We start from the raw sequence: 21020 nt of genomic DNA, 5'->3' as shown, positions 1-21020 counted from the left end.
GAACCAGATCACTCCATCAAGCCATAGAGAGCCTACAAAAAATCGGAAAGATCACTCGTTCCTCTTTTCCTCCAAATATCTAGCTAGGAAGAAGTCTTCCATCTACGCACAAAGCCAGTCACACTAAATATCACACATTGGTTGTGGATGAGGTGGCGTACTGACTTTCGGTATATTATACACAGCTTTACACTTGCCTATTTTTACACTAAATCTCTCTACAAGCATCTGTCAGTGGCTATATCCATTTCCGATTTATCATATGTTAATAACACAGATCACAGTTCAACTATGGCCGTCAAAGCTTCATAATACACATAAGATACAGAATTGATATAATGTTCAGAATACTGACGAACTGCAGCTATAAGAGGTTCTTTAAACCTGTACTATAAAGGTCGAGAATGTCTGTATCTAACAAATGGAAATAATAATTTTATTCGAGGTACTGACTTTATCCAATTGGAAGCACATGTAGCCCTATTGCACTATAAAGGATTTGTGTGTGGTTGTGTTTTTGTGTCAGTTTCTCAGGAGAACACCCCCCGTCCTTCCCCCAGGCCCTTTTCCCAAGAACTAATGCTGGTCGATCATACTCTGGTTGCTACTGTGGCTATCATGATGATGGATCCATCTACGGACTTCTTGCCAGATCTGACAGAGATAGATCCAGCTCAAGACTTTACCCTGGACCTAAAGCTCGTGGATCAAACTCAGACAATACCCAGTCATATTTCTGGTACATCACCCCTCAACATTATCCTGGACATAACACAACTGAATGCACTTCTGAGTCCTATCCTGAACCAGTCCTAGGTAGTGGAGGCTTCGACGGGAAACTAACACATGCACACACACAAAATAGCACAATTCTGCTATGTTTGTTTACAATGGCTTGAATTCAGGTCCTCGAACTTCATTACTATTCCCATCTGTTACATACACATAACCTAGATCATTATTGTATTTGTTATACAGAAGCTTTAATACCTGTATTTGATCAGTATTCATAATATTATTTCGTTCTTGTATCTGCAGAGCACGTAGAAAGGTTAGACTGCTGTATTTTGAGTGTATTCTGTGTTATTTAAATATGGAAAAGTATAAATGGGTGTTATAGTTGTTTGGTGGCCGTGGAGTGTTATTTTGTAAAAATCAGTAGGCATTAAGGAGTGTTTAAAATAACTGTAGTCAACACTCCACCTCCTCCACAATCCATGTGTGAGTTTTTGTGTGATGGCCTTTGTGTGCTCATGGAAGTTTTTCTTTCCGGGTTGGCATTTGGAAGAAAATGGAGAGAAAGTGATTTAGCTGAACTTTGAAGATTCTATCCTGCTTGGTGGGGGAATCTGGATCACTGTTGGATGCTAAAGATTAGTAGGGTAACCAATAGGAGAACAAATATTTTAGTACATTTACACATAGAATAAAAAAAAATGACAGATTTGGAGAGTGTGTAACTGTGCGGAAAATAAATAAAAAATATGAAAATGTGGAAATATGGAAAATATAGCTCATTAACAAATAGCAAAACTTGAAGCTGCTAACCACACTGTAATCAACTTCCTCTTAGGGCACTAGGCAACTATGGAGAGATAAATCTTACCCACAAGGTTTATAAGGATGTGCGGAAATTAAAGTTCAGGTGGTGAGGGTTAGATGGGTCAGCTCCTAATATGCTCACATCTCAGTCTTAACACTTTCTTCGATGTAACTGATCAACTACAGGAAATCATAATTTTGGTGCTGATTTTAGAATTGTCAGACAATTCCACCAACAGTCAGCGTGGATGGTCTGTTACAGAGTTAAGAAGACGCCAATTTCTTCCTTGCAGCAGGCCGGTGTGGCCGAGCAGTTCTAGGCACTTCAGTCTGGAAGCACGTGACCGCTACGGTCGCAGGTTCGAATCCTGCCTCGGGCATGGATGTGTGTGATGTCCTTAGGTTAGTAAGGTTTAAGTAGTTCTGAGTTCTAGGGGACTGGTGACCTCAGATGTTGAGTCCCATAGTGCTCTGAGCCATTTCAACCATCTTCCTTGCAGAGTATTATTGGTAGAACATTCGAGTCTGTATGATTTAGAAACAATTGCTATGCAATATGCAGATAGCACTCCAGGGGCTACATGTGCACTCCACTAGGCCAATACTGACTCAGTGTTGTGTAGCGTTCTATTCTATGGAAAAAAATGTAATTCTGCAGTTACACAAATAATCTCTAACATGCCGCTTTCCTTGTCTTCATTGATTCATAGAGCCTCCACTGGTTCATATACATGCTCAGAAAAAAACATTATGCTGAGAAATAAATTAGAATTTGTGGCGGAAACTACAATACTTTAAAGTATGCATTAGATGTAAGATTGGGATGACGCCACCTATGTGTACCTTAATAGTGGGAAGGTGGGAAATTCTAGACACGATGTAAAGGCGAAATATCCCACTCTCCTAAACAGGGGAATTACTGCTGTATCAAATAGCATATATTGAAAAAATCATTTTCAAATAAGCACTGGCAATATAAAAAAAACATATGTCAATATCATATAAATTGGTGCTGGCTGACTTTAAAATGGATTATGGCAAAAGCCTTCCGTTAAGGACAGTTAGCTTAGGGCTTTACATAGAATGGAAGTTTTTGGTAAGGATTTCTTTAAGAAGATAGAGATTTGTGAGTACCTAACGTCAAACCACGACTTCTGTGTGCAGTGGAAGATTCCAGGAAACTGATAACGTTATTGTAAAGAATGATGAGACGGTTACATGTTACTTGGTTAAAGATGATGGTATTACCATACTAGAGGCTTAGATGTTTAATTACGTAATGGACTTCGTGTTTGTCTCTGTTAAGGTTGCCAAAATGAATTAAACGCCAACAAACACTAATGTTTAACGTGTTTCAATTACTTCATTTTCTTGTCTCTTTTCCTCTTTGACGCAAATTTGGCAATTGATTTTAAACTAATTTGCTGATGAGCTACAGACTTGGAGCTTTCCTCATAGTTCAGGACCGGAAGAAAATTCAGTATTAATTCGCTTTCGTGTCTGCTGTGTGACAGTGGATTCTTCGCATACCACTAACCCCTCTGTTCCTCTTCAGTCGTATTGTAGGCTATCTCTTAATGGAATTCTATGTTATGCATCCAGCTCGATTGCTCTACTGGAGTACAAATAGTTCTTCACAAGAAAAATGCATTACAAAAACCTGGAGGAGATGTTAAGTCGTAGTAGACTGTAGTTTTAACAAGATATTAGTTCCGATGTTTGATTACAATCTTCGTTATAACTTTGAAGATACATTTGTAAATGGGGTTGGATTGTTGCTAAGTTGTCGACTGAACGAAGTCTTGGGAAGCTCATTTATTAGTAGTGAAGTAGAAACAACAGACTCACCTTCCCAGAGGTTTCTGCTAGTGGTGTATAAAATCGTCATCAACAACTAAAGGATTTGCTAAGATGCAGACTACATACGATACTACAGTGCATGCATGTCCGAAAGAACAGCCACTGCGGTAGTAGGCATTCTGATCATATTCCAATGCCACATGCATTCCAAACATCGGACGTTGTAAGGTAGTATGCTGGATTACATAAGGGTATGCTTCTCTTCTCAGTCCTCGGAACACATTGATTGTTAGTCAATAATTTCCAGTATGGGATCAGAGTCGTCGTAGTAGTTTCGCAGAGACATTCGAGTGTTTTAGTATGTATCACTTTAGTGCACAAGGCTGTGATGTACCTCACATGCTACGATATAGGTGGCGGCCGTTGCATTAGAGGAATACGATGAGGAACCCAGGATGTTTACCGAATGGAGTTGTACGGATGATAATGTACTCTCTGACACATATCGTAAATGGAACGAGCGTGTTATGAGTCTTGTTTCCTGATACGATCCCCGTATGTAAAGACTGGGATCGTCTTATAAAGCTGTCGTGTTTTGCATGCCGTTTCAGTTCTTAAAAATACACATGTAGATCACACAAGGGGACGAGCTCGTACATTGTTCATGTGGGATTTGGGATAAACTCTACTCTAGCAGAAATCAGATATCATGCAAGTGCATGGTATAATTAAAATTTAAGGTTTCTTTGATCATTACTCAAGAGAACTATAAATCTATCTCTCTCTCTGCTTTGATCGAGATGAATTGCAGATTTTGTCCTCTTGAATTTTGAGAAACGCTATTATTTTATTGTCGTGAGGAGCTATATTTCCGTAACTGTGACTCTGTGATTTTGACAATCGCTCGGCGGAGTGGAGCGTACTTGATATAGATCTTCTGTCGATAATATTACGAAACACCTATCTGGATATGCCTAAAGAGGATTGTTATATTCTATCGTGCGTCTTGCTTCTCATAAGAAAAATGTGGTGATTTATCGAATAGTCTTAAACAGATCGCTATTAAAGAAGTTACTTGGATGATATTGCAGCACGTGATAGAGATATATGCTAAAGCTTAACTCCTCCCGAACAGGCCATGAAGGCCTAACAGTACCGACCGGCCGCCATGTCATCCTCAGACCATAGGCGTCACTGGATAGAGATATATGCTACTCAGCCCTACATACATTCTGAGGGTCATTGACTCTCGAATAGCATGTGGTGTAAAATACATAATGCGCCAAATCTTTACATGCTCACTGTTCTGTGTATGATTGTATTACGTGATTTGGACCCTGAATTATTAAATCTACTTTTGGTCCCTACTATCTTGCTCCTATATTGTTCTTATGCCCTCTATGTGAGATAAAGGATTGCAGGTGTAGAATTATCATGCAGCCGAGCTCAAACGCACTTTTCCAAAATATCACACGGCAAATATTTGTGAAAATTGTGTTGTCGCTCTTCCATAGAGGCCAGTTTTACTGTGGAGATGGAAATCCAGTCCAGGGATTACATACGCATATGCCCGAACAACTATAAGGCTGAGCTGAGTCCTACACGCACGATACCAACCTTATCACACACGATTTTCTCTGTTTTTTTACATGTGGTCTGCATTTGGACTGTAAGACACTCCAAATTTTAATGACCGGTAGTATGTGTCTATATACTAGCCTGAAGCTAAGAAAAAAATGCTGAAGTTATAAACGTGGAATATGAATATCAGGAGGAGTGTGGGTGCTCTACAAGCAGAATCGAACTGAGAAGTTTAGTTGTATAAACATTAGAAATTTGCTAACTTCTCAGGAATGGCTAGTCTCCATATTTTACAATGTATCTATATACAGGGTGGTCCACTGATAGTGACCGGGCCAAATATCTCACGAAATAAGCATCAAACAAAAAACTACAAAGAAAGAAACTCGTCTAGCTTGAAGGGGAAACCAGATGGCGCTATTGTTGGCCCGCTAGATGGCGTTGCCATAGGTCAAACGGATATCAACTTTTTAAAAAAAAATAGTAACCCCCATTTTTATTACATATTCGTGTAGTACGTAAAGAAATATGAATGTTTTAGTTGGACCACTTTTTTCGCTTTGTGATAGAGGGCGCTTTAACAGTCACAAACGTATAAGTACGTGATATCACGTAAAATTCCGTCAGTGTGGACGGTATTTGCTTCGTGATACATTACCCGTGTTAAAATGAACCGTTTACCAATCTTAGGAGAGGTCGATATCGTGTTGATGTATGGCTATTGTGGTCAAAATGCCCAACGGGTGTGTGCTACGTATGCTGCTTGGTATCCTGGGCGACATCATCCAAGTATCCAGACCGTTCGCCGGATAGTTACGTTATTTAAGGAAACAGGAAGCGTTCAGCCACATGTGAAACGTCAGCCACGACCTGCAACAAATGATGATGCCCAAGTAGGTGTTTTACCTGCTGTCGCTGCTAATCCACAAAAAATGGTTCCAATGGCTCTGAGCACTATGGGACTCAACTGCTGAGGTCATTAGACCCCTAGAACTTAGAACTAGTTAAACCTAACTAACCTAAGGACATCACAAACATCCATGCCCGAGGCAGGATTCGAACCTGCGACCGTAGCGGTCTTGCGGTTCCAGACTGCAGCGCCTTTAACCGCACGGCCACTTCGGCCGGCGCTAATCCACACATCAGTAGCAGACAAATTGCGCGAGAATCGGGAATCTCAAAAACGTCGGTGTTGAGAATGCTACATCAACATCGATTGCACCAGTACCATATTTCTATGCACCAGGAATTTCATGGCGAAGACTTTGAACGTCGTGTACAGTTCTGCCACTGGGCACAAGAGAAATTACGGGACAATGACAGATTTCTTGCACGCATTCTATTTAGCGACGAAGCGTCATTCACCAACAGCGGTAACGTAAACCGGCATAATATGCACTATTGGGCAACGGAAAATCCACGATGGCTGCGACAAGTGGAACATCAGCGATCTTGGCGGGTTAATGTATGGTGCGGCATTATGGGAGGAAGGATAATTGGCCCCCATTTTATCGATGGCAATCTAAATGGTGCAATGTATGCTGAATTCCTATGTAATGTTCTACCGATATTACTTCAAGATGTTTCACTGAATGACAGAGTGGCGATGTACTTCCAACATGATAGATGTCCGGCACATAGCTCGCATGCGGTTGAAGCCGTATTGAATAGCATATTTCATGTCATGTGGATTGGTCGTCAAAGCCCGCATGTTCACCGGATCTGACGTCCCCGGACTTCTTTCTGTGGGGAAAGTTGAAGGATATTTGCTATCGTGATCCACTGACAACGCTTGACAACATGCGTCATCGCATTGTCAATGCACGTGCGAACATAACGGAAGGCGAACTACTCGCTATTGAGAGGAATGTCTTTACACGTATTGCCAAATGCATTGAGGTTGACGGACATTATTTTGAACATTTATTGCATTAATGTGGTATTTACAGGTAATCACGCTGTAACAGCATGCGTTCTCAGAAATGATAAGTTCACAAAGGTACATGTATCACATTGGAACAATCGAAATAAAATGTTCAAACGTACCTACATTCTGTATTTTAATTTAAAAATCCTACCTGTTACCAACTGTTCGTCTAAAATTGTGAGCCATATGTTACAGCGTCATCTATCACAAAGCGAAAAAAGTGGTCCAACTAAAACGTTCATATTTCTTTACGTACTACACGAATATGCAATAAAAAATGGGGGTTCCTATGTAAAAAAACGCAGTTGATATCCGTTTGACCTATGGCAGTGCCATCTAGCGGGCCAACCATAGCGCCATCTGGTTTCCCCCTTCAAGCTAGACAAGTTTCGTTCTTTGTAGTTTTTCCGTTTGACGCTTATTTCGTGAGATATTTGACCCGGTCACAATCAATGGACCACCCTGTATACAGGGTGGACCACTTTAATCCATAATGGGGAATAAATCGGGATAGAGATGAGATACAGTAAAATGCTTTAGATAGAAGTTGTTAGTGGCAAAGAGGGTTATGCATTTCTGCTAATGGCCGTGCTTGAACGTGATTTTCAAGGTGAATTGGAGGTTACAGTGATTTTTAATAATATGGGAACCCTAATATTTGATTCTAGATTTGAAAATGGTGCTGATTTTACGTATAGAATCGTACATTATTCAAGGTCACAGGAAGATTCAATCAAGGTAAAATAACCAAATACGTTTTTAGTTCTAGTAGGGATTAACTCGGAACAGAGGAGGCATACAGCAAAATACAATGTTAGATGCAGATTAGGAGGGGCATAATGGGTCATGTACCATTACAATAAACATGATTTTAAGGCTGCGTTCGGACATGCGGGAATCCCGCAGTTTAAATAGCGCGGTTTGAACCCCAAAATGACGGCCTGCGTGTTCAGACAGGCCGCGCTTAGTAAGCGGTTGGCGTTCGCAGTGTGTAGCGGGAATTGACAATGTCAAAATGGAAGTCGAAGAAGAAATATTGTGTTTACTCTGGTTTCTCAAAAAAAGAGAGCGAGAGTAAAAAAAAATCAGTATTGGGTGAATCCTATACTAAGTGATCGGCTCTTACGTGGCCAATTCGTAACATTGTATCCTACATTAAGAATGTATGAAGAAGAATTCTTTGACTATGTGAGAATGTCAATAAATTCTTTTAACGAGCTACTTCAATTAGTCAGGGAAGATATTTCAAGTTCTGAAACACACATGAGGCGGAACGTGTCACCGGAAAAAAAATTCATAATAATTTTGACGTATGATACTTATTTACTGCTTTTCATCAATATCAGCATATACATTGTTAACAAAAGTAGAAGAATGCGAGCTAGAGCTAAGTCGGAATGGTAACAATATTTGGAAATAAATCTCAGGAACCAAAGTGTGGGTACGTATTGCTTGGTGATATGCGACACGGAAGCCATAGTTTACCACTGTATATGTAAACAGATCGCATATTTAATGACTTCATCACGGTGGCGAGGCTTCCACCACCACACATCTCATTGTACGATTATCCCAGAATATTTCTTAAGACGGTCGATTTAATAAATTCTTGCTGTAAAAGAGGACTTCACTAGCAATAACAGGATGTCAAGGCGGCTGAGTGTTAATAACACGTCGTTACTGGGGTTATTCTCAGATATTAGAGACTTATATAGTTTCAAGACAGGCTGCTTGGTTTTTCGCAATCAGTGGTGGCGCATTAACCTTTGTCGGCTGTGACCTGTTAGCCACCATCTTTAATGTGTGGGCGGTGGCCTCAGCACGTGTTAAATTGTTTTTGTGAACTGCCGCTTGTGTTCGCAGCAGCTTCATTCGCAGCTGGGGCGGTGGCATGCGGCCTAGTGCGGGTTGTAGTGTTGCCTACCCTACAGACGCCTCATGACGCACTGCGTTCGCTGGACGCTGTGATTCTTTTTAGAATAAATACTTCTCTATTGTTTCTGTCCTATCCACGTGGTCGTAATAATAGCACAAGTGTAATAGATTGTTTACGGTGTACATTTAGCGTGGTAAGTGGTTACTTGCAAGTCTGTTAGGTGCAGTCTTTTTTACCGTAGTGAATATCACACTGTGCTAGTCGTTAGGTCACCGAATTTACACGTATTTTAAAATCGAAGCGTGAGTATTTAGGGATAATCGTTAATATGTTTGCAAACAGCTATGAGAGGTGGGGGTGCATACGGTAATTTTCGTGCCGTTATTATTTTACAATAATCCAGCAACATACTGTAATGTCACTGTGTTATACGTTGTAAATTACGCCACAATTTTGCCGAAAATGTGTTAGCGTAATTTTATTATTGTATCAGCTGAGTACCTGACGTTGCCCGGGTGTGTATTTATTACAATCGTCTGTTAGTACATCTCTTACTGCCCCTCTCTCTACTCACCTGCTCATACACTTCCCTCTGCTCATTTGCTCCTACCGCTCTCTCTGTCCATCAGCTCCTTCCCCCTGTGTCCATCTACTCTTCTGCCTCTCTAACTTCATCTCCTCCTCCCGCCTTTCTTTGTCCATCTCCTCCTCCCTCTCGCCATTCATCTCCTCCTTTCTCCTCCCACTATCTGCCTCCTCCTGTTTCCTTTTTCTGTTCATCAACTCCTCTCCCCTACCTCTGAGCTTTCCCTCCTCGTCCTTTTTTCTGTCCTTTTCCCCCTCTTCCTCTCTCTGTAAATCTCTTATTTCCTCGATCTTCTTCCATATCGCCCTTCTCCTCTCTGTGTGTCCATATCCTCCTCGCTCTTCTCTTTCCACGTTATCATCTCAACCACAACAGGAGGCTGGTGGTTCTTACACCCACAGTATTTCTTTCCTGACTGTAACGAATATGTGTACCACATTTGGTTGAAATCGTTCCAGAGGTTTGGGGTGAGCTTTTTACCCGTGGTTTAGCCCATGTGTGCACGTGTCAAATATATTTCACATTTATTTGACATATTTCACACCTATTTGTATACATATCACATCTGTATCTCTCTTGAATTTCGCTCTGTAGTTTTATTTTCATGCATCTCAACGTTCATGAGATCGTATCTGAATTATGTGTCGCATAATGACATAATTTTGCAGGTGCATCCACTGGTATATGTGACTACTGTCTGCTAAATGCGTTGCGAATCCAGTTAGTTCTGAAGACGTAATAAATTAGCCCATATGGTACCAAGAGGGAGGGTACTTTGTGCTCACCTTTTGTAAAATTTGTAATTTAGATTGGTATTTCTTACTTTCAAAGTCTAATGAAAATATTTAGTTTTTTTTATTATTTTCAGCTGAATATAAATTGTTAACTTAAGTTTAAATGCTGTTGTCATAAAGTCTACCTTCTTGATGGTGGATGTGATTTGATAACGAATATCTTATTCCATAAATTAAAACATTTCGGCAGTGTAGACCCTCTGGGCATTGAATTTCTCTGTGTCGATAACAACAATGATCTCAACAACGATTCAATTTCTCTTCGGTTTTTGATTGTTTCTTGTTCCATCTTATTCAGTCCCATTTTGTACAATGTTACGGAAAACTATGATTGAAATTGTCCCGTCACTCTCTTACTGAGAGAGAAGTATAAGATATTTTAGAAGATTCTGGAGGTTCTGAAATTGTGATGGGTGATAGTGATGAAGTAGTGAGTGAAACTGAAGAGGAATATGTTGTGCGCGAGGCTATGGACAGTGAAGGTGTACAATCAGACTTGGAAGACGAAATCTGGGCACCTGCAGTGTATAATGACACAGCTGGTGAGGTCAGTGAAAATTATTTTAAACTATTTTACAAACACTGAAAAAGATTTATTCGAAACCTCTCGTATCACAAGACGAGTAGCACAAAATATAGTGAAAGAGTGAGAAGGTATAAGAAATGAATTTAAACTAGGAATAATATAAGAATCGTTTGAAAATAAATTGTTAACATCATAATAAAGCACACCATTGAGGAAGCATTGAGACACAATTCACCCGAAAGAGACGGACTGGAATTTGTGACTTATATAGGGCTACTTATTGTTATGGGGAAGGAGGGCAATAGTAAGTTACCTATTGCCGATTTAAGGTCCAACACTTCAGGAAGTTTCGTTTATACTGCTACTATGAGTAGAACTAGATTCCGTCAGTTTACTAAAATAGTAAGATTTGTTGACACAGAGATATGAAATGAGAGCGGGGGACATTACAAGTTTGCTGCTATACGAGAAGCATTTGATAAAGTGAATGAATTACAGCCAAGATACTGTATTATTCTACTGGGATGCCCACAGTTATTGATGAAGTGTTGTAACTGTTCTGTGCCAAGTGACCTTCAAGATCTTTATGAAGGGAAATCCTGGAAAGTATGGTATATTATACGAATGATCACAGAGTCCAAAACCAGTTATGTCATCAGCATGGAGTCGTATACACGGAAGAAAACGATAGTCCGTAACAATCAAATTCAGCTGCAGCTGTAGTGAAACGCCTGATTGTTATTAAACATAATTCAGGGTGCAATGTCACCACAGACAGATATTACACTTCAGCTAATATATCTGAAGATTTGTGGAGAGATAACAAGCTGAGTCTCGTGGGAACATTACAAGTTAATAGGAAGCACATACCTGAAGAACTGAAAGACATCTCAGGAAGAGAATCATATTCCCAGAAATTTACCTTCAATTATTGTAGTACTGGAAACATCCCAATCACAATTGTTTCTTATATCCCTCGTGAAAAACTAGAAAAAAGAACCATCTGTAGCTGTCAACTCAACATTATGACCCTGCATCCAGTTCACCTAGTGACACTATGAAGGAAAAAGTCATAAATTTATATTATAATCAGACGAAAGGCGGCGGTGACAAAATTGATAAAATGATGAGGAAATTTTCAACGAAGAGGGCAACAAGAAGGTGGCCGCTATCTATTTTTTATACTCTTGTGGACATAGCAGACGTCAATGGTAATATATTGTTTCTGCTCAACTTCACATATTGGAATAAGACAAAATCTCATAAGGGATGGCTTTTTCTTCAAGACATGGGACGACAGTTTATGAAACCATACACTGAAGAAATGGCTAGGAATATTACAGGACTTCGGAAGGGTGTGGTTTCAGCCATGGAAGGTATTCTCGGAGGGAATATCAAGCAGAAGTTCGCTGCAAATAAAGCTGAAGGAGGAAGAGAAGATGTCACTTGTGCTGTCGTGAAAGTAGGCCAAAAGCAGTGCAGTATAATAAAGTGAACAAACCAGCTATGATCTCTAACAACTGTGAGAGATACACATGCAGTGTACACAGCAAGAAAATTGCTATATGTTCCAAGTGCGAAGAAGTTTCCGAAGAAAATGATGAATAGGTAATCCCAGAAAATATGTAAAGTAAACGGCTACATTTAATTTAAAACATCTGTAATATTTTTGAATTATAATGAAGTTTTCTTCAAGATATCTGTAATGACTTTTACTACCAATGTAAAGACATACTGCTCAAGAACGTAAGGCTAAGTAAAGTTAAATGACGAAAAAAGTTAAAAATACTAAATACGTTTTTGTAGAGAGTGCTAAAGCAAATTTGGTTTCTGGTCCTTTCTTACACATCAGTAGCTCTTTATACAATATTTTGTTAGTAGAGTTCAATAAAAATGAAGAAATTTGAATTAGAGAATTTTGTTGAGTGGCCACAAAGTACTCCCCCCCCCTCCCCCCCCTTGGTGCGGCGAGTTGTAAAATATACGTTGGTACTGTGAGACTTAAAGCGGCATGCATGATGTGGCAGACTTTCACGCATCTCAGTAGTTTTGAAGTCGTATCACCTGATCTATGTAGCACACAGTGATATATTTCTCTAGGTACATTCAGAGGCAGACGGGGATACTGTCTGCCACATGTGTTACCAATATCAGTATTTGACATCCTGAATTATGTGTCGCAGTATTACGTAATTTTGCTGGTACAGTCAGTGCTATATGTAAATACCCTTTCCAAAATGTGTCACGAATGCGGTTAGTAATAAAGAAGTGATAAATTAAAACGCCATTCCTCATGCTGCAGGTTTACTGCATAGAAATCGAAAAATGTCGTAAGTGATAAACTTTTTACCTTTCATCCTTTTGTGGGGGATGTGAGTGAGAAAAAGTTTCGTAAAGGTTTGAAATTAAGTGTAAAGTCTGTTGAAAGTCACTAAGTGCTCTCATTATCAAAAACTTCACGATTAAGTTACGTGTATTTGAGCGTCGTGGGCTACACTACTTTTCACCCCCATCCCAACACCTTTTATAGGTAGGTGGTTCCTACTCCCACAGCTATTCATTCCAGACAGCAAGTGATACGTTTACCAAGTTTTGTTAAAATCGCTCTAGTGGGGTAAGTGGGTAGGAGGAGAAGTGGAACAACACATATTTTTTTATATAGTGCGCATGGATCTCAGCCAGGCCATAGTCCCACATCATAATACCAAAATGCTTTTCTTCAAATACTTGACAATCGGATATAGTTACTTACAAAATGTTATACTAAGGCGATATTTACTGCCACTTTTAACTAGGACAGCTCTGATGCTGATGTACTTTTCACTATGCTGAACAAACCTAGAACACGACTGTCTAAATAGAAAGGGTAGGAGTACAAAGGAGACCTGATTCTGGTCTATGACCTGTTGTGAAGTGTTAAGTGTCTATCAGTGGTGTGTGTAGATGAGTGCGATGAGTGCTTTTACAGTGTAGTGTTATTTATTTATTCAATTTATTGGCTTTGGTGTCATGGCCATTCAGCCATCTCATTCGTGCAATTGCCCCAGAGGCGTCGGCGGCACGCCACAGGGGAATCAGGTTACACACTCAGTTGCTCAAGATGCGGTAATGCCACGTGGGGATGGAGTGGATGTTCCCAAAAGTCTTATCATATCTTGATATTAGCATCCCTTTGTATTCAGTATGCCCACTGCTACTCTACCTCTTCGGTTTCCCTAAATCACTTCAGATTAATGTTCGGATGGTTTCTCCAACAACATAAAGGAAGAGTTCCTTCTTCATTCATTTCCAACATCGATGCCCATGTCATTATAAACTTCCTTTTTTCAGTACTAATGTGAAGATTCTTGCTCTAAAATTACGGTATGAAAATCGTTGTCACTATTGAAAGTGGGCTATTCAAGTAACGCGAACTACGCCGCCAGCGTGATACTATCATGAATTACTTTACCTTCCTTAGATAAATCTACACATTTTAAACTATCAGTTATATAATACTATGCATCTAATAATAATAAATAAACCCATACTCAGAGAATCAGTGTAGGGGGAACAGATGCAGGAATCCTGCACCACTGCTTCTGGCAAGGTCCTAGTGGAGGCTTACCGTTGCCTTCCTGTGACCTGTTATGAAGTTTCAAGTGACTATCTGTGCTGTGCCTCGATGACGGCGATGAGTGCTTGTACAGTGTAGTGTTATTTATTTATTCAATTTATTGGCTTTCGGGCCGTGCCCATTCAGCCATCTCAACAGTCATGTCAATTATGACGATACGAACATAAGGACAACACAACACAAAGTACCCGAGCGGAGAAAATCTCCTACCTGGCCTGGAATAGCACCCAGGTGCTTTCGTTTTAGCAGTCCGCCGCGCTGACCACGCAGCTACTTGTGTAGTTTTGACATAACGGAAGGAAGAGGGTGGAACCAAGTGCCGGAACACACCCTGCACCGAAAAGCACTAAAGAGACCGTCGAGCTTAACGTCCCTACCCGATGGACGGATCAATATCAACAGTGTCGTTTACAATGACACCATGAAACACTAAAGAGAGGTATTGAATATAATCCAGGACGTTGGCACAAATATTGGTGATCAGAAGCTTTACACCACCAACTGGCCGGCCAGTGTGGCCGAGCGGTTCCAGGCTCTTCATTCTGGAACGGCGCGACCGCTACGGACGCAGGTTCGAATCCTGCCTCGGGCATGGATGTGTGTGATGTCCTTAGGTTAGTTAGGTTCAAGGGGACTGATGACCTCAGATGTTAAGTCCCATAGTGCTCAGAGCCATTTGAACTACCAACTCTCCTCCCCCTGCCGGCCAGTGTGGAGAACGACATTTGAGTACATTTTTTATACATATTCTATTATTTGGTACTGTCATATCAGCAGAGAAACTCCATCTTTAACTACAGATGCTACTAATACACGGATGTCATTAAGTACTGGCACTGTTTGTAACTATCAAATGTTTAATACAACTGGTAATAAAGCCTGATTCAACTTGTAACTATCAAATGTTTAATACATCTGATAATAAAGCCAACGGATCTTATTAACTACTTTCTGTTTCTAACCCATAATTTACTTCTCTGTGAGTTCAGAGAGCTTCAACGTAAGTTGTTCCGAGATCAGAGAGAAATTTATGTTTTGGGTATTTCTGTTCAGTGAATGCAACCAAAAACTGATCAAATATTGTAGTACTTCGACCCTATTACCGAAATGTTTAAATACTGTGCAATTTTTTATATACGTCATATATAACGCCACAGAACGAAAATGACGGTCTGAGTCCCTGGTTGAGTATTTGTTTTTAAGAGATGTTTGTAGTCTTCATTGGTTATTGTTATATTATTAGGAACATTTAAACGGTAATTTAATGTTCTGGATATACTAAAAGTAGGACCTCTTCATATTACACATAATGAGAATACTTAGGAATAATTCAAGATTGCTGTGTGGCTGCAACATATAACACATGTTGGCTGTGTGGCTAACTCGGCTCGATGTCAGTAAATCTCTTTCAGGCTATTGTTCAGTTTTTGCAGTCTATGAGGAAGATTAGAAATTATATTATGTTGCTACCATCTGCTCGTACAGGGCAAAGACAGGGAAGTGATGCAGACACGGATCGATTCCACGTGGTAGATTAACGTCGGTAGGCTGGTACACGGGCCAAACTTAGTGTAGCTATTAAGCTGTTTCCCATATTCGTTTAGGAAGTTACTAGGCTAATCCAAAAATTCCGCCTGAGAGAATACGATACGCAAACAGTTATAAATACGATAAAACTTGGAACAACGTTTCCAAGATGCATAGACAGATAGTGCACATGACTTTCTCCCTTACGTTACCTTGATGACTGTGGTGTCAGGAAAGTCAGCCAGCTACAAAGTTAAATAAAACAAAATTTGATAAATCCTAAAAAGACAGAAACCGTATTAGACAGGATAAACATTAGGGAAAAGAAATATGTTTGTGGTGACCATTCATATTCCAGAACCGGAGCATTCATGAATAGAGTTCATGTCAACAACGCAATTTCTTGACGAGTGGTAATAGAGTCACGTTTCTAACGTTAGCTTGTAATGTAATGTTACGCTTATCCCCCATACTAAAAAGAATAAGAACATGAGTAGGCTGTGTACCATGAGAAGGAAATCAGGCTACGGTGATAAACGCGTTTGGTTCATGATTACGTTGTTATCTTGTTACTGTAGCCGCAGAGGAGACACGAATAATTGTATTACATGATAATAATTCAAAAAATCAAAAATAAAAACTTCCCTGAACTTAGCAACTTAGAACAGTTCTATTCCTATACATGTCACAGGAGGAGCAGGAAGAGAAACATGTTTCTCGAGACAAACCATGTGGCACTCTCAGCAGCGATTACAGATGGGCTCTGAAGTACGCCTCTCCTGTTGGTCTGACATGGCGCTTAGTAAGTCTGGGCGACGCCCGCTGCGTTAACGCAGCCCACATAACTCACATGCTTACAGATAAAGTGGGCAAGAAATATGGTCTCTCAGGGAGTTAACTCTTGCTCTCACATGCCTTAACAGTTGCGTACCAATGTGGCGGGGGGGGGGGGGGGGGGCGGGGGAGGGGTTCAGTAGCTGACCCTAACGTAGTTTTTCGGCTACAGCTGCTGTTGTGTTCAGTATTTTATTTAATACATACATTATATTAATCGTAATTATTATTGCTACAATTGATAAAAAGAAGAGCTTTTCGTTTACATTCATTGTTGAGTTTTAGCGATTGTTGTAACTGAAGGTGTAGCAGCTCAACAATCACCACCTGCAGTCAACTAATTAACAGTGTGATGAGTAGAAGCTATTATCTCTGTGGCACATTAACAGAATGTACAAATCGATAAATTGACAGATGAAAAAATAAAAAAGTCGCTTGAGAATTCAGACAATGAATTTAGTGAGGAACTATCCGAAAGTTCAAGCAGTGAAACTGAAGGTGTGGTCGTGGAAATTCCAGATCAAGTTGTTTCTGACAGCACCGAGTTGGATGAAAATGAACAGGGTAACTATTGATTTTTATTACTTTTTGTAGATATTTTGGAGTATATTGCGATGTCTGTCTCGGTAGATGAGTGTTTTGTGTGCTAGTGTTCGGTTCTGCTTTCACATTTTTTATAGATATTGAAGCAACAAGAAGGCGATCCAGGCTGAAGGCATAAATTGATCACCTTGAAAGGAATATGGTGGCCCTATCAGGTACGATATGGAAAAGAGATCCTTATGTAGGTCAAAGGAGGAGGTCTGCTGCTAACGTAATAAGGACCCCAAAAGAAACTAATGCGGGGAGAAAATCTGATAGACCAGGTAATGCTTTTTCATGTACCTTGATGATTACATCTTGGATAACATTTTGATTTATACCAACCAATCATCTGACGATATTTTCGTGAAAACTTCGATAGCATTCGAAAAGGAAGAAATTGTGTCAGCAATAGGAATTCTTTTGAACTGTGGAGTCCACAGACAGAACAAGGACAGTGTACCTAATATATTTAGTAAAGAAAACTTTCCGATGAACCGAGCTTCATTTTCGGAGCATAGGCTGAGGCTCTTACTAAAGAGTCGCACCGTTAGAGGCGCCATGTCTCGGATTGCGTGGACACTCCCGCCGGAGGTTCGAGTCCTCCCTCGGGCGTGGGTGTGTGTGTTTTTCTTAGCAATAGTTAGTTTAAGCAGTGTGTAAGTCTAGGGACTGATGACCCCAGCAGTTTTGTCCCTTAGGAATTCACACACATTTGAACATTTGAATCTTACTAAAGTGCCTGCCCTTTGATGATGCTCTAACTCGAGCAGCTAGAAGACAGACCGACAAATTTGCTCCTATCAGGGATATACGGAACATGATAGTAAATTTCCTGAGTTTTATAATCCTAGTGAGTCAGTCACAGTGGATGAAGAACTTGTGGCCTTCCATGGGCGATGCCCATTCAGGCTATATATTCCAACAAAACCAGGAAAATATGGAATAGAGGTGAACCTGTTATGTGATTCAGATACGAAATACTGCTTCGCTGCGGATCCCTACGCTGGAAAGCACGCTAATGAGAAGAGCCATAACAATGACCCTGAAATAGTTAGAAGATTGAATGAAATGTCTAACTTGAAACAATCTGCAAGAAATGTTATCATGGACAGAAAGTTCACTACCGTTCCACTCGCATCTGATCTTTTGAAAGAGAAAATAACTACAGTTGGTACTAATCGAAGTGACAAACGCCATGTTCCTACAGAACTCCGTCCTCTTTCTCTAAAAAAATTTACACAGTGAACAATCCGGTTGGCCTTTCGTGATGATGCCACTGTAATCATTTATGTGCCTAAGAAAGGAAAGATTGTTACAGTATTGTCAATTCAACATCACGACACGAATGTGGCGGAAGTGAAGCCAGTTATTGTCCTATTCTGCAACTGTACAAAGTCTGGAATGGATACATTCAGTAAATCTGTATGAATGTACAGCTGCCGTCGAGCAACGCGTCGATAGCCAATGGCGGTGTTTTTCAACTTAATTGACGTTGTAGCATACAACTCGTATGTTGTATTTCAAGATACACACAAGGAGCGGTCAAAGAATCACCCGTCAAAGAGTTCTGGAAAAAAGCAGTACCTGAAAGATATTGCTCGGGAACTTCGCGCTCTCAACATGAAAAGACGCGCTCAAAATGCTGCAGGCCTACACTCAAAATACGCGACAGTGTTATCAACTTTTGGGTATGAGTGTAATCAACATCAAGGTGCTGTTATCATTACAGAGCCGCGACGGAAAGTAACACATGCCGCTGTGGACAATCTGCCAAAGAAAGGATGCTGTTACTTATGCGCCAGAAGCAAACAATGTAAGTACATTACGTCTTACACTTCCTGCTAGAAGTGTATCTGCCCTGCACACACCAAAAAATAGCAGTAGTTCGTATTGTGAAGTGTTCTTAATGTCAATCTGAGTAACTGTTGAAATTGTGAAATTAATATAAATAAATGTAAAATCATTTTTTATAATTTATTTAAACACTTTTCTAAAGAATTCTTTTTGTAGAAACAAGTCCCAGAAACCCTCTCCCAGTAATAATAATCTAAATTTTTAACTTCTGGTCTGACAAAAATATGGAAATACTTAAGTCATATGCTTTATCCTAGATAGAGAAAATATAATGGTAGTAGTCGCTGACCCCTCCCATTGGCATTGGCCTGTGCAACGTAGAGTATTGGTATGCATTTTTAACAGGAATGCGTTGGTAGACTCTGGATCGGCCATGCGGTAAGTGTTCGTCAAAATGTTTCACGACCGTAGCACTTTCTAGCGTAGTTCCCAAACAGGCAGTCATTGCTGTTGGAACTGTATGCGTGTGAAAGTGCTACGTTAACTTTATTAAAGGTTGTGGCAGATGGATTGAGAGAAACCCGAAGGAGATTTCGTGGACATCAGTAGATTAAAATGCAATTAAGTCGAGAAAATATCCCGTAATTTACATCAAAAGATGTATATGCTAGCAAATTTGAGCTTTTAAATAGTTTAAAAAGATGTGACAACAAATGTCATTTACATGACTGGGAAGCTAAAAACATAGGGAAAAACACTAACACAACTGACATCGGTGTGAATACCACTAATTTACTTCAATTTGTTCCTCTTCATTGTTCCATCCATACCATCCAACTTTATATCAGACAAAGATTTCGTTCTGCATACTCTTGACAGATGCAGCTTTTTGAGTAAAACTTCCGTCAAGCTCTAGAGAAGAACCCTGGCACTTGAAGGAAAAATAGCACATTTAGTCACCGTCAGTAGAGTTGTTGCCTCAATATTGTATCAAGTCATACGAAAAACAATGTTTATTTTATAGATACTCTATGCTATGATACTTTGTAAAGGTATTTTTTCACAGCGTGTAAATTATAGTACCATAATCATCAAATGCTGTGGAACTTCACAGAGATATATTCACGTATGGAGTCAGCCCCGTCTGGCGCTGGGTTCTGCAGCACACTACTGAAAATTTTCATTGATTCGTTACCCCATTCACTCACGGAAATGCTGGGCAACAGGAAAATTCATTCCTGATGCTATAAATAGAGTCACGCTCCACGTACGCGTTAGCATTCACGTCCCATGCGGGGATGACTCTACTTCTTCCAAGAATCGTTTTCATTGTAGCTGCATACTAACGTCAGTTGATCCTGGTGAGTTCAGTAAACAGGAAGTACGTGATATTTTAGATAACAGCGCACACATCCACACTCGAAACAGGAAGACTGATACATTCCATAAACATTTCTAATAAGGTAAACTCTGACATCCCAGCATGTTTCGTCCGTTATGCGGCTGCATGATATCTTGATGCCACTATCACTTCGGTATGAGTGGCACCAGTATTTTGGCCTCTCTAGTCGTTATTTAACGCAGCCTGTTCAACTGTGTGGTTGAACATAGCTTACTTAACCATATCATTATCAATATTATTTCTTCTTATTACCGGCTGAAAACCCACATACGCTGTAGTGACGACATGACGATTTATGGTACAATCTGAAACCGGTCGGATGAAGACTGCTACCTCTGATTTGTCTCCTAGTGATACTATTTCCGCAAGTGCCTGCTCATCGATTGGAACAAGCGATTGATGTGGCGCAGTGGCTAAGACAGTGGACCCATATTTGGGACTCATATTCCAATCTGATGATCCACATTAGGTTTTCCACTGTTTCCCATTATAGCTTCAGACAAATGTTGCAACGGTAGCTATAAGAGGATGCAGCTGATATCCCACCACCTGCTAGTATAACACAGGATGTATCAAAATGAACTTTACAACTATAAAAATTCACATAAATTTATTGATAGAATATATAGA

The sequence above is a fragment of the Schistocerca piceifrons genome, chromosome X, assembly GCF_021461385.2.
Source record: "Schistocerca piceifrons isolate TAMUIC-IGC-003096 chromosome X, iqSchPice1.1, whole genome shotgun sequence".
NCBI lineage: Eukaryota > Metazoa > Arthropoda > Insecta > Orthoptera > Acrididae > Schistocerca > Schistocerca piceifrons.
The sequence above is the reverse complement of the archived record's forward strand: the minus strand, read 5'-3'. Positions refer to the sequence as shown.